Here is a 12,002-nt window from a genome sequence, read left to right as displayed (position 1 = left end):
AGACATTTGCATTTGTGCATCTTTTTGGGTCTGCAGAAGGCAGATAATCCATGCAAAAATGAACCGAGTGAGCAAGAAACCAACGAAACGGCATGTTTCAGCGTATTTTAGGAGCCTTCCAATTGCAAAACCTGCCAATGTGATCAATAGAAGGATGCAAAATACCTTTGCATAATTGTTTAGGGCAGGGGTGGGGAACCTAAGGCTCAGGAGCTAGATGCAGACCCTGGCTTGCCTGGATTAGGCCCCTCAGGCTCTGGGCTCCCCCAGCATTGGGGAGCACACGCTGGCGAGAAGTGGGGCTTTTTCTGTTTCTCACTTGAATGCAGCCCCCCACTGATTTTTCTGTGGGTGAGTGGCCCTGACCCAAAGAAGGTTCCTCACCCCTGGGGGTAGGGCCTGAGGCAAACTTACCTCGTTCTAGTAACATTAATGGGTCTTAGATTAGGCCTAAATGATACATAGAATCCTAGAACACTAGAACTAGAAGGGACCTCGAGAGGTCATCGAGTCCAGCCCCCTGCCCTCACGGCAGGACCCAGCACCGTCTAGACCATCCCTGAGAGGTGTCTGTCCAACCTGCTCTTCAATATCTCCAGGGATGGAGACTCTACAACCCCCCGTAGGCAATTTATTCCACTGTTCAACCACCCTGACAGGAATTTTTTTTAAATGTCCAACCTAAACTTTCCTGCAATTTAAGCCCATTGTTTCTTAAGAGGCCAAGGAGAAGAATTTTTCTCCCTCCACCTTGTAACCATGGGCGGCCTGTGAGCCTAGGCATACTAGGCGGTTGCCTAGGGTGCCGCTGGCTTGGGGCGCCCGATGATGACATCGTGGCCATTGACGGCCGTGCAGGTAGGGGCGCCGATCGCGCCTTCCGCCTGGTGCACCAGCTGCCGCAGCTCGCCTCGGGCTGCTCCTGCTTGTAACAAACAGCCTTTTAGAGGCTTGAAAACCAGTCATGTCCTCTCTCGGTCTTCTCCTTTCCGAACTAAACAAGCCCAATTCTTTCGGTCTTCCTTCATAGCTCATGTTCTCTAGACCGGGGTGGCCAACCCGCAGCTTGCGAGCCGCATGCGGCTCTTCAAAGGAAACATTGCAGCTCCCGCACCCGTGGCTGTTCTGCGTTCCTCTGCTCTGGCCTTTTTCCTTGTTTCGTCTGGGTGCCGCTTGTGGCAGCGAGATTTGATTCTGTGGCCGACAGAAGCCTGGTTGGGCCACACGTGGCTGTTAGAGGGGCAGCGGTTTTTTGGTTTTTGTTTTTTTGCTCAACAACTTCTTTCCCTCAGCTCTTTTCTCTGTATCCGCCACTGTTTTGGCTCTTTGTCTGTAACGGGTTAGACCTAGACCGTTCATCATTCTTGTTGCTCTTCTCTGGACCTTCTCCAATTTCTCCACCTCTTTCCTGAAATGTGGTGCCCTGAACTGGACCCAAGACTCCTGTTGAGACCTAGGCGGCATGGACTAGAGGGGGAGAATGACGTCTCCTGCCTTGCTCACAAGAGTTTACACACCAAGTTCAAGGTTTTTATCGTGCCCGAGTGATGAAAAGGGGCCTCTGTGTAACTGAGAACCAGACTTTTAGGCTACGTCTAGACTGGCCACATAAGACGGAAGAGGCATGCAAAGCAGGCAAGTCAGAACAGGGAAATCCGCGGGGGATTTAAATATCCCCCGTGGGATTTAAATAAACATGGCCGCCGCTTTTTTTCCGGCTTGGGGAAAAGCCGGAAAAGAGCGTCTAGACTGGTGCGATCCTCCGGAATAAAGCCCTTTTCCGGAGGATCTCTTATTCCTACCTGAAAGTACCTGATTTTAAAAAGGAAAAAGGGATCTTCCGGAAAAGGCTTTCTTTTCCGCAAGATCCCTGTCTAGACTGGCGCTTTCTTCCGGCAAAGCCCAGAGCCAGAAAAAAGCGGCAGCCATGTTCATGCAAATGCTGCGGGGAAAATTTAAATCCCTGGGGCATTTGCAACTCCAACTGGTCTCATTAGCATCCCTTTACCGGAAATATCCCAAAATAGCAACGCCGTGTCTTTAAACACTCCTGCTATTTCCCAATATAGTGGGTGCGCTATTCTGGCGTCCCTGTAACCCTTTTTTCATGAGAATGAAGGGATTTGTCAGAATAGTGTCTACACAGCACCAAATTTCAAAATAAGCTCTTTTGACTTAGACTCAGAACAAGCTATTTCAACAGAAGGGTACTATCTAGACACACGCTTAGGGTATGTCTAGACAACAAGGTTTTGTCGACAAAAGTCCACTTTTGTTGACAAACCTATACCTGTGTCTACACAACCGCTGAGTTCTTGTGACATAACGTCGACAGAACTCGGCAGTTTTGTTGATGGTGGTAAACCTCATTCTACGAGGAATAACAGAAGATGTTATTGCGTCAACACTGTCCTTTGCGTCTACACTCTCATGTTGACAAAGCGGCTTGCTGTGTCGACAGAACTGGATGTCATCTAGACGCTCTTTGTCGACAGAAGCTCTGCCGACAGTATCTGTTGACAAAGCCTCTTTTGACAAAAGCCTGTCGTCTAGACGTACCCTTAGTAAAGGACAGTCCCCGTTCCAAACAGGTGCAGGGTAAAAGACAAGACACGGAGTGCGGGGGAGGGGTAGCCACGGTAACAGGATGTCGTGGTCCCGACCGGCTGTGGGCGTGGTCCAGCTGTAGCAGTAATTACAACTCGCCACCTCCCTGCATTAGGGTGACTGAACAGACTTTAGTCCAACCCACCCCAGCAGGGCAGCAGCCTGGATCCGGAAGAAGCCTGGGGTTTGATTTATTGCTTAGTGACAAGGTTTTCACTTTCCAAAAAATCCCAAGCGTGTCCCTCACAAAAAAGTCTGTGCACTTACCTCCTCCCCAGAGCAAGTGCACGTGAGCACCAGAACACAAGATCCTCGTGCGACCTCCTCGTGGTGAACGATCGCATGCACCAGGATTGCTTGTCCCCATCTCCTCGTGCGGCCCTTTGCGGTGGGCAGGGCGACCGTTTTCCTCCCTGAGTTTCACTCGGCTGCAGTGAGTCCCATGCGGCTCTCTGAAATGGCTTTGAAATGCAGGAACCAGACATGGCAGATGTTCATTGCTGCGGTAGAACGTGTTTGTGATACAAGTACCAAAATGTTGCTTTTTAAGCAGCTCTAAGACGCTCTTTATTTCTGATTTTTACTGCCACATGGCTGAATCTTGCACATTTATTATTCACTGCTGGAAATAAAGAGTATGGGGGAGAGTGTGATAGGAGCTCGGTAAAACATTCAAAAGAAAGAGTTTAACAAAACGAACTCAGGAGAATTAAACAGCTGCTGATTTCAGCTTTTATTTTCATAAAAAGGCGACGCTAGTAGCAGCATATTCCCGTGTTTCAAGCCAAATGGGAGCGTGCGCTCCAGCCGTATCAAAGTGGGCGAGGCTGTGCCCAGCCGAGATAATGTTTCGGTTTACTGGAAAAGTCAGATGTATGATTGGCAGAGTCTTGTTTGGTTAGTCACGTATCAGAATACAGTGGCTTGGGGCCGGGCTCTGAGCGAAGGGCCGGGCTTCAATGATACGCTAAAACCAGGCCTTTCCACAGTCCAAACAACTTGCCTCTCCTACAAAAACAAATTGTCGTCCCCCCACCCTCCAGCGAAAGCGGTGGGAGAATAGAGGCCTAATGGCATTTGTTTATGGGTTCTTCAGCCTTCAGCAGAGCTCCAGATATTTTGGAAGCTAGTAAGGGGAGAGATAGCTCAGTGGTTTGAGCATTGGTCTGCAAAACCCAGGGTTGTGAGTTCAATCCTGCTAAACCCAGGGTTGTGAGTTCAATCTTTGCGGAGGCCATTTGGGGGCAAAAATTAGGGATGGTACTTGGTCCTGCTGTGAAGGCAGCGGACTGGACTGGACTTGATGACCTTTCAAGGTCCCTTCCAGTTCTAGGAGATAGGCAATCTCCATTATAAATATAAATAATTGTGCCCAGAAGAGAGAGCACGGGAGTGAGACTCAGCACCGGCACAGGTGGGTGACCTTGGAAAAGTCACTTCACTGCTTGCTGCCTCGGTTTCCCCACCTCTCCCACAGGGATAAGAAGCCTGTCCTAAAGTGGTTGGAAATCTGCTGATGAGAAGAGCGAGGCAGGAACAGGCAATGCAGACGTGGCCTTAGGGTTTGGACCACGCAAGATGTGAGGGCCCTTAATCCCACTGCAAGATCAGGGTCTTATTTTTCCATGAACCTAAGGATTTGCCATCTGAGGAAAACATTGACTTCAGCGTTACCTCAGCCAGGGCCTCCCTCGCCGCTGAGTGAACCGACAGGCACCGTAGCCGACGTCACTGGCTGTTGACAAACAAAAATAGTAGGAAGGATTCGCCCTTTTATGGTCCATGCGCATTGTCACGTGCAATTCAAATAGCCTGTTCCCTGGTACCACGCCAGGAAACGCGCTCGTGCAGGACGAGCGAGGTCACTGAGCTCCTGCCGGCAGGAGGCTGCCTTCCCAGGGGGCGGAGGTCTGAATGCCCTTGCTTTGTGTTCGGACAGCTCCTGGCTGCACGGCCGGGTCCAGCTCCTTTCACGGCCCGGCGGGTACCTGCCGCGTGTGCCCGAGAGGAGAGGCAGCTCTGAGGAGAGCTTCCGAGAGAGGCTGCCCCAAACGCCCCCCGCACTTTCAGTAGGGAGCTCGCCACACTCAGGGGAGAGAATCGGAGGGTGACCAGAGGGCAGCGGGTTGGAGTGGGGCAGTGCCGGTCCCTAAAACCTGGCGGGGAACCCTCTCTCCTGGTGTCGCTCACACGGATGCTCCATCCAGCACCCCCTTTGGTGCCACTGCCAAGAGGAACTCGGGGGGCTCGGCTCTCCACTCACGAGAATACGTCCCCTTCCTGGGTGTGTCTGGCTCTCGGCCTTGCTAGGGATGATGGGCAGGGATCAGGTGATGTGTGAGGTGGCAGCACGTACCCCCCTCCATGTCGGGAGAGGACGCACTGCCCGCCGCCATGGGCATGGGGGGTCAGGCAGGGCTCTGGGACCAGGGCACCCTGGGGCTGGCACCTCGGGGGAGATGCTATATATCCAGCAGGCCCCCTTGGCAGGGGATGGGTGGGAGGGGTGACAGCATCTCCCAGCCCTGCACCTGCAGGCTCAGCAGCCCCCACCGGTAAAGCCAACAGGCAGCGCCTCCGGTGGTCCCCAGCTAGGACCCGATCCTAAGCCGGCTGAACTGTCGGGCAGTAGTTCCATTGACTTCAGTGAGCTTTGGATCTGGCCCTTTCAGAACACTACAGCCAAGTGCAGATGGGGCGAGACCCAGCGAAGAGTGTCCGGGTCAGGATGAGCAGTGGGGAAAAGGGGCAGTCGCAGTCCGAGGCTGGCAGGTGCCACTTCCAAGTGACAATAAACCAGCCAAAAGACAACTTCAGACACGCCAGCTCCCCTGCCACCCACTAGCAGCCCCACATCCAGGAATGTGCGGCTGTTAAAACCAATGCCCCCGAGTGAAGGTTTTTCTGATCCCCAAGGACCAGCGACAGGACCAGCTCAATACGTAACAGAGACTCACCCGAAACCCCATGTTGCCAGACCTTTAGGCTGTGTCTAGACTGGCCAGTTTTTCCGGAAAATCAGCTGCTTTTCCGGAAAAACTTGCCACTGTCTACACTGGCCGCTTGAATTTCCGCAAAAGCACTGACTTCCTACTGTAAGAAATCAGAGCTTCTTGCGGAAATACTATGCTGCTCCCGTTCGGGCAAAAGTCCCTTTTGCGCAAAACTTTTGCACAAAAGGGCCAGTGTAGACAGCTCAGATTTGTTTTCCACAAAAAAGCCCTGATGGCAAAAATGGCGATTGGGGCTTTTTTGCGCAAAACCGCGTCTAGATTGGCCATGGACGCTTTTCCGCAAAAAGTGCTTTTGCGGAAAAGCGTCCGTGCCAATCTAGACGCTCTGTTCCGAAAATGCTTTTAGCGGAAAACTTTTCCGTTAAAAGCATTTCCGGAAAATCATGCCAGTCTAGACTTAGCCTTAGTGTGTCAAACCTAAAGCCTGGTCTACACTAGACCCGGAAGGTCGGCTTACGGTACACAACTTCAGCTTCACAGTGTACATAGCTTCAGCCGAGCTCGGTGGTGTCCATGCACCAGGAAGTCAACGGGACCAAACGCACCCATCAGCTTCCCTAACGCCTCGTGACTCCAAGGAGTACAGGCACCGGCTGGAGCTGCCCTCGGCATTTGATTTACAGGGCTACACTAGACCCGCTAAATCAAATGCCAGAACGTTGATCTCCAGTGCGGTGAGTGTAGACGTGCCTGGAAAGTTTATCCATAAAAGAAAGAACTAGAGGTGAGAGTTGACATTGGTAAAGGAGTCAAATGCACATAACAACTGCAAAGTGCTTGATTCAGGCAGGTAGCAGTGACGGAGCAAACTGCTATCTTAAGTCAAGTCTCTGGTTACTTCCAGATCTTTGGAAGTCCCCAGTCCCTTTGCGCGTGTTCCCGTTGGTGAGAGTCCGTGGCTCAGGAGCTTGCGTAGTAGAGAAGTTGGCACAAGAAGGAGGCGCAATGGAGAGGCGGCCAGGTTCTTTTCATAGCGTTTGCTCTGTGGAGGGAATCCCATAGGAAAAGTACAGCAACGAGCTGGAGTTCGGTGTCACATGGGCAAGTCACGTGACCATGCCCAGTTACGCTTCCTCACACAGAAACCATTCCCCTCATTCCAGCATAGATGGACATCTCCCATGCGTGATTGTGAGTTAAGTGCCCTATTGATGAGCCGCTGGACTTGACGGGCCAGCACCAGGTGCCCCAGAGAGGGTGGACCGAAGACAATGATCAAGCGATTTGTCTCCTGCCATCCCTCTCCAGCCTCTGACAAACAGAGGCCAGGGACACCATTTCTATCCCCTGGCTAATAGCCTTTTATGGACCTAACCTCCATGAAATTATCTAGCTTCTCTTTAAACTCTGTTAGGGTACGTCTACACTACAGCGCTAGTTCGAACTAACTTAGTTCGAATTAGTTAATTCGAACTAAGCTAGTTCGAACTAACGCATCTAGAACTAAAAACTAGTTCGAACTAGCGTTTTGCTAGTTCGAACTAGTAAGTCCACATTGAGTGGACTCTGAACAGGGCTTAAGGATGGCCGGAAGCAGTGCCGGCAGGGCATAAAAGGAGGACTTAGAGCATGGAGATGCTGTCTCAGGCTAGCCGAGGGCTGCGCTTAAAGGGTCCCGACCCCCACCCCGGACACACAGTTCTAAGGGGTGCCCCGCTTGCAAAGAAGTTCTGGCTTGGAGTGCCCTGAGTGCCCACACTGGGCACATCACACCACTCGGCCATCAGCCCGGCTGCACTTGCCGCAGGCTGCCATCTAGGGAGAGGGAGTAATTGGGGGGCTGCAGGAGAGCTTCCACCCCCAGAAGCCCGCAGAGCCAGCCCAGTCCTCCCCATCGGGGGCTCGTACCCCATTCCTCCCTCACCTCCTTCCACTTACCCTTCCCTAGCCCCCCTTCTTATTGATGTACAAAATAAAGATAACGTTTCTTCCAACATTGACTCTGTCTTTATTGAAAAAAACTGGGGGAGACTGGGAAAAGGAGGTGGGAGAGGGGAAGAGAGAGGCTGGGAGAGGGGAGGGCAACTAACATGATCAGGGGTTGGGAACAGGTCCCAGATGAAGAAAGGCTACAGAGACTGGGACTGTTCAGCTTAGAAAAGAGGAGACGGAGGGGGGACAGGATAGAGGTCTCTAAAAGCAGGGGTTGGGTGGAGAGGGTGCATTCATAAAAGTTCTTCCTGAGTTCCCATAAAGAAGGACTAGAGGACACCAAAGGAAAGGACTGGGTAGCAGGCTTGAAACTAGTAAGAGAAAGTTGTTGTTGTTGACAAAGCAAATAGTTAACCTGTGGAACTCCTTGCTGCAGGAGGCTGTGAAGGCTAGAACTAGAACAGAGTTTAAAGGGAAGTGAGATCAAGTCATGGAGGCTGGGTCCATGGAGTGGTATTAGCCAGGGGGTAGGAGTGGTGTCCCTGCCCAAAGTTTGTGGAAGGCTGGAGAGGGATGGCACGAGACAAATGGCTTGGTCATTGTCTTCGGTCCATCCCCTCCAGGGTCCCTAGGGTTGGCCGCTGTTGGCAGACAGGCTACTGGGCTAGATGGACCTTTGGTCTGACCCAGTACGGCCATTGTAAGCTCAGGGCTCAGTGTCGGGGGTCTCAGTGGACCCCCTTGATTTTCATGCACACCTGGTCCTGGGTGGCCAGGCTGGCAGCTCTCCTGCCCTAGACGGCCACTTTCCTGTGCCTAGTGCGGAGATCGTGGACGAGGTCCACGATGTCCGCACTAGCCCAGGAAGGTGCCCGCCTCTTGCGGTCCAGGGCAAGCTCCCGGGAGCCGCCAGCCTGGTCCCGGGAAGAGGGGGTGGGCTGGGGGGCATCGGGTGGCTGGCTCGAGCCGTGCCAGGTGCAGGGTCTGCTAGCTGGGTGCTGGCAGGCTTGCACCTGGCACGGGCACCGTAGCCAGCCCGTGCCCCTTTAAGGGGTCCGGGGCCGGGAGGGGGGCATAGGGTTTCCCTGGTGTTGGCCAGAGTGGCCACCAGGGAAACCTGGGGAGGGCTAGCCTCCCACTAGTTCGAACTAAAGGGCTACACAGCCCTTAGTTCGAACTAGCTAGTTCGAACTAGGCGTTAGTCCTCGTAAAATGAGGTTTACCTAGTTCGAACTAAGCGCTCCGCTAGTTCGATTCAAATTCGAACTAGCGGAGCGCTAGTGTAGCACCTATTAAAGTTAGTTCGAACTAACGTCCGTTAGTTCGAACTAACTTTGTAGTGTAGACATACCCTTATAGTCCTAGCCTTCACAGCCTCCTCTGGCAAGGAGTTCCACAGGTTGACTACACGCTGTGTGAAGAAGAACTTTCTTTTATTAGTTTTAAACCTGCTACCCATTAATTTCATTTGGTGCCAGGTTTCTTTCCTCTTTTTATTCACAATGTCTTTGCTATCTAGACTTAGTGCTTGTCAGAGGGGGACGTTTTGCCTCTGAGAACCAAGAGGTGGTGATTAGTTTTCTTGGATTACTGGGGGAGGGGTGCTGGTTAAGAGGAATCCCTAGATATTGAACCCGGACCTTGGTGCTAACTTCGTCTGCCCCCAAGTACCAGTCAGACCCATCTGAGGAGGGTGCCACCTCTTCCCCGTTTCCAGCTGCTCTCTCCAGTCTGGTTTGTGATACCCGTCTGGGCTGTTTGGATTTGGAGACTGCAAGATTTTGGTTTCTTAATACTGCCACCGACATAGATCAAAGCCTCTGTCCAAGGAGAATGAGCAGCATGTTGGTCAAGATCGACCACTCCCCCATTGGTGCATTGTGAAGATTCTCCTGCCCGATTCTGGAAGATACAAGTAAGTGGTAAAGCAACAGGCACGTTCATTCCTGAAGCAAAGATCTTGCTTATTCTAAAACAGAAGGATCTGCTTGGTCTGCCAGCTCATGGGTAGCTGATCCCCGGTTCTGTCTTGTGCAAACAGATTGTAGTGGTAATAGAAATGAGCAAATCAATTGCCAGTTTTATGCATTTTGCTTTTTATTACAGCTAATGATTAGAGTAAGTAACGTGTCTCCTGAGATGGTCCATATGCCGGCTGGTCATTGCTGACCTCAGATCGGCAGCTAATCGCTGTTCTTAAATTCCAAACACACTGTACGGCTTAGGAATGACGTTCACCAAACAGGAACATTTCCAATCTCAAAGCAGCATCGTGGCTTCGTTTTAAGTAGCACTTCCCTCAGCAGCTAACATTTCAAAACTGCCAAGCAGGGGCGGAGGCGGGGGGGAAGCGAGAGGGGCTGGATTTTCCCAGAAGATTTTTGAAATAGCTGCTCCTTTCAAAAAGAGGGAGTTAACTCCCTTTCTTTTGAAATGGATCTTTATTTTACATGGGAGAAGAGAGCAGACAGCAGACGATGAAAAGAAAAGGGCAGCCAGGCTGGCACGGCCATTTGACACCAGATGAAAAGATGTACAGAGCCTCTAAATACAGTGGAACCTCCGAGTTACTGGCACCGAGGGAACGGAGGGGTCGGTGGGTCTGAAATATTCAGAACTCTAGTCTAAACAAAGAACGTGTCAGGCTCCGGATCCAGCAACTGAGGCTCCAGGCCATGTTGGAGTAGCAGCTGGGCTCCTCACTGGCATGCGTGTGCAAGCGTGTCCTGCTCTGTGTGAGTGTGCACGCGTGTCCTGCTCCGTGTTTGTGTGACTGTGCCAGTGTGTACTATGAATGTGCACGTGTGTCCCGCTCCATGTGCGTGAGTGTGCAAGTGTGTCCCAGTCTGTGATTCGGTGAGCGTGCAAGAGTGTCCTGTTTCATGTGAGTGTGCATGTGTGTCCTGCTCCATGTGTGTGAATGGGCAAGCATGTCCTGCTCAATGTGGGGGAGTGTGCACACATGTCCCGCTCTGTGTGTGTGTGTGTGTGTCTGTGTGTGTGTGTGTGCACGCATGTCCGGCTTCATGACTGTGAGTGTGTCCCGCTCCATGTAGGAGAATGCAAGCATGTTCCATTCCATGTGAGTGTGTGAATGTGCAAGCGTATCCCACCCTCTGTTTGTGTAAGTGTGCAAGCATGTCCCTGTGTGTGTGTGTGTGTGAGAGAGAGAGAGGGAGAGAGGGTGGGCAGGAGGGAGAGAAGATGAGAGAGAGAGGGGGAGGGAGAGAGAGATAAGGGGGGGAGAAAGGAAGAGAGGAAGGGGCAGAGAGAAGGAGAGGGGCGCAGACCCCAGCATTGCTCCCGGTTGGCTGGCTCAGCTGCCTTGGTCTGGCAGCACCCGTGTTGGCGGCCCCGTGGGGGGGGGTGAGACTGGAGGGGTGGCCAGGCAGTCCCCGCGCTGGTGGCCCCGTGGGGGGGGGTGGGGGTGGCCAGGCAGTCCACACGCTGGTGGCCCCGTGGGGGGGGGGGGGGGTGGGGGTGGCCAGGCAGTCCCTGCGCTGGTGGCCCCGTGGGTGGGGTGGGGGGTGGCCAGGCAGTCCCCGCGCTGGTGGCCCCGTGGGATGGGGTGGGGAGTGGCCAGGCAGTCCCCGCGCTGGTGGCCCCGTGGGTGGGGTGGGGGGTGGCCAGGCAGTCCCCGCACTGGTGGCCCCGTGGGTGGGGTGGGGGGTGGCCAGGCAGTCCCCGCGCTGGTGGCCCCGTGGGTGGGGTGGGGGGTGGCCAGGCAGTCCCCGCGCTGGTGGCCCCGTGGGGGGGTGGGGAGTGGCCAGGCAGTCCCCACGCTGGTGGCCCCGTGGGTGGGTGGGGAGTGGCCAGGCAGTCCCCGCGCTGGCGGCCCCGTGGGGGGGGGGGTGGGGAGTGGCCAGGCAGTCCCCGCGCTGGTGGCCCCGTGGGGGGGGGGTGGGGAGTGGCCAGGCAGACCCCGCGCTGGTGGCCCCGTGGGGGGGGGTGGGGAGTGGCCAGGCAGTCCCTGTGCTGGTGGCCCCGTGGGGGGGTGGGGGTGGCCAGGCAGTCCCCGCGCTGGTGGCCCCGTGGGGGGGGTGGGGAGTGGCCAGGCAGTCCCCACGCTGGTGGCCCCGTGGGGGGGGGGGGGAGTGGCCAGGCAGTCCCCGCGCTGGTGGCCCCGTGGGGGGGGTGGGGAGTGGCCAGGCAGTCCCCACGCTGGTGGCCCCGTGGGGGGGGTGGGGAGTGGCCAGGCAGTCCCCACGCTGGTGGCCCCGTGGGGGGGGGTGGGGAGTGGCCAGGCAGTCCCCGCGCTGGTGGCCCCGTGGGGGGGGGTGGGGAGTGGCCAGGCAGACCCCGCGCTGGTGGCCCCGTGGGGGGGGGTGGGGAGTGGCCAGGCAGTCCCCGCGCTGGTGGCCCCGTGGGGGGGGGTGGGGAGTGGCCAGGCAGACCCCGCGCTGGTGGCCCCGTGGGGGGGGGGGTGGGGAGTGGCCAGGCAGTCCCCGCGCTGGTGGCCCCGTGGGGGGGGGTGGGGAGTGGCCAGGCAGACCCCGCTCGCCGACCTTT

Source organism: Pelodiscus sinensis, chromosome 5, assembly GCF_052426305.1.
Source record: "Pelodiscus sinensis isolate ZL-2025 chromosome 5, ASM5242630v1, whole genome shotgun sequence".
NCBI lineage: Eukaryota > Metazoa > Chordata > Testudines > Trionychidae > Pelodiscus > Pelodiscus sinensis.
This window is presented reverse-complemented; position numbering follows the sequence as displayed.